This window comes from Aplysia californica, unplaced genomic scaffold, assembly GCF_000002075.1.
Source record: "Aplysia californica isolate F4 #8 unplaced genomic scaffold, AplCal3.0 scaffold00915, whole genome shotgun sequence".
NCBI classification, from domain to species: Eukaryota; Metazoa; Mollusca; class Gastropoda; order Aplysiida; family Aplysiidae; genus Aplysia; species Aplysia californica.
This window is the reverse complement of record NW_004798185.1, coordinates 146,935-150,048: the sequence shown is the minus strand read 5'-3', so window position 1 is coordinate 150,048 and position 3,114 is coordinate 146,935.

Sequence of the window (3,114 nt, the reverse complement as noted above, 5' to 3'; positions counted from 1 at the left end):
AAAACGTGAGAAGATTTCATCGATCAAGCAAAACACAAAAAATGAAAATGATCATTAGTTGTATAAGGGTTCACCGAACCTTTCAGGATCACGAAGATGGATTTTTTTTTTTTGGCTTTGTTTCCTTTGGAGCAGACAGTCGGGCCGAGTGTGAGAACGAGAGTCCGTGTCGCGCAATCCGATCGTGTGGGTCCGGAGTAATGCGATTGGCCAACGACGTTAGCAGGCAGTCCATTTGATTACTTGTCGGATTGATGAAGGCTTGGCAGATGGTTGCGGAAATTTGCGCCAGATTTCATCAGTGGTATCGATGATGATTGTATCGAATAAAAGTCTACCAGTTGTGACCAAAGATCGTACATAACAAGATAGTTCACTCCTCTCTTTGAGCCAATTAAAAAAGTGTCCTCAAAATCCGGTGGTATCCTTTTTGAAAAAGTGCGGACTTTGCGAACAGAGGCACCCTTATTGTGTGAAAAAAACACAATAAAAGCGAAACTAACAAACTGTGCTATTCCTATTCTTCCTCTGGTGAAACGAAAGAGAGCTTCAAAACGAAGACTGCAACGCCATCTGAACCAATGCGCGGACTTCCGCGGACACTTTTTTGGCCGAGTGAACTAAATTGTTATGTACGATCTTTTTGTGACTTAATGAATTCACATTGTTCACATGGTCCTAAGAACTGTACAAGCAATCTATTTGGTTGGGAACAACAAGTGCCTAGACTGTTTCGTGTGATCTTTCAAAATGTATGAATTAATGTTATGACTCCAGTAAAAGATTTCATGAGAAGGAAACTGAAAAATCAAACAATCTCATATTGGTGAAGGGAAGAGGTCTAATGCACGTCAGAAAAAGTATTACTCGATACCCATCTAATACGCTCAATAAGAACCGATACTTAATCGAAAAAAAACCCAGTATAAATTTGGAGATAGTTGAGCACACACGGATGGCGCAAGGTTAAACTTGTTCACGGGTTTGCCTGTGAGAGCAGAAATACGCTGTAGTTAGTCGACAATGAGGACATATTGCTCTGTGACGTAAGGTATTATTATCGCCCAACTTCTATGAGAACTGCGTGAGCTCATGGGACAGAAGCACTATAGGTTCGTAGCCTTACAAAACGCCTTGTTTTTATTTTTAGCACCATTTTTTTCTTCTAATTTGCTAAATCGATAGCCTGATCAGTCAGTTACCCAGCTTGTGTGAAAAAATCAATGTGAAACTGTGACTAGCTTTTGAATAAATTAGAAATCAAATTTCCGAAGAACGCCCATTCTTGGATGGTTACGCTGACAAAATGGGTTTTTTTTTTCGAAACTACTGTGAATCTCTGAATACTTGGAACCCACAGGGTAAAAGATCAAGGGGAAGACCAAGTGGAACCTGTAGAAGAGTTACGGAAATGGATGTACAGAAAAGTGGGAAGACATGGAGTGACATCAGGTGATTTGCCCAGGATAGGGAAAGGTGGAAAGTGTTTGTTCGTGGCTTATATCCTGGTCCAGGATGAGAAAGGCAATGAAGATGACTGTGAATAAGAAAAGGCGATTTGTCAGCCGACAGCTGTATGGCAGACACGTTTTCGTCCCAAAACAAAACGTGAGAGAGATATTAGAACCGTAAGCCTATTGGTGGCAGTTTTTCTGAGATTTGGGGGAGAGGAGGGGAAAGGGGGGGGTGGCGATAGGTGAGAGGTCAGAGGGGAGAGGTGAGAGGGGAGAGGTGAGAGGGGAGAGGTGAGGGGTGAGAAGCAGTCTGACGCACGCTGAGTTTTACGTCATAATATGATTACACTTTTTCTTTGAGCGCCATCAGATGTACCCGAAAAGGAGACTTTCCAGGCGTGAATCGATTTCATGTCAATTACCTAACTATTGCAGCAGAGACGCTGGATTTGTATTGGGGAACACTTACGTAAATGACCACACAAAAACCCCCCAAACAAACCATTTCCCCTCTTTTTTGTGGTAGAATATAGGTAGTTTTACGACCCCATCGACTCATTTTAGACTGTTGTTTAGGGTTTCCACCCTGCCTATCAGGTTCAATCCAGGCTGAAAGACCGAGATGCTGGATAAAAGTTCTCCACACACGAGATGGGGGCTCTTGTGGTCTAAAGGTTAAGCTGTTCGCCTGTCATTCAATGGTCGCGGATTCGAATCCGGATAGCGACGGAAAATTTTCTTCTCTAATATTTTCTCCTGTCACCTCCTTTCCTGCTCTCTAACAAAGTTCTGTTGTCTGCTTTCGCTTCCACTTTCTGCCCCCACCGCCTCACGTCCTTTGTCCCCTCCTCTGGTCTCCTGACTCTTTCTGCAGCCTGTCTACTGCTACTCCTTGGCTCCTTCTTACCGATGTCTTTCAGCCACACCCCTGATCTTATGGTAGGTAAGATCTACACCTAGGCTTCTCAGAAAAGGGCGAAAATGTCGGAGATCCCGTGTGCAAGTTGCGCACGTTAAAGATCCTAATGGTGCTCCAAAATCGATAAGAGTAGGCTTCGGCCGCCACCCGGGCAAAATTCCAAATTTCCTACCAACTAAAAATGTTTAATGTGTCCAGTGTAATCATATGACTTAATGCAGTTGCGAACGCCGTAAAACACTTACCACCCCCCCCCAACAAAAAACCCCGCGAGATTTGAACTCCAGTCTTCTGGGTGCGACGGCGAAGCGCCTAACCGCTCCACCACTGACGCCAGTTCGTTTTACTCTCACACATACAATGCTGGTGGAAAATATGCGTTGACGCCATCCACCGACTGATTTTATATGGTTAAATAAAACATTGGGGCTACTTCAAGTTAAAAGCTTTTGCTGATAAGTCCCTTGTTGTTGTTGTTGTTGTTGTTGTTGTTGTTGTTGTTGTTGTTGTTGTTGTTGTTGTTGTTGTTGTTGTTGTTATTGTTGTTATCAATCCAGAAACAACTGGGACCTCCCCCTTCTGCCCAATGCCTGTTAGTGATAGTGATAGGTGCATGTCTACTGCAATTGCTGTACTGATCCACAGAGAGTTTTACCACAAATGTTCACCGTGCTACCCTCTATGTATCTGCACACACACACACACACACACACACACACACACACACACACACACACACAC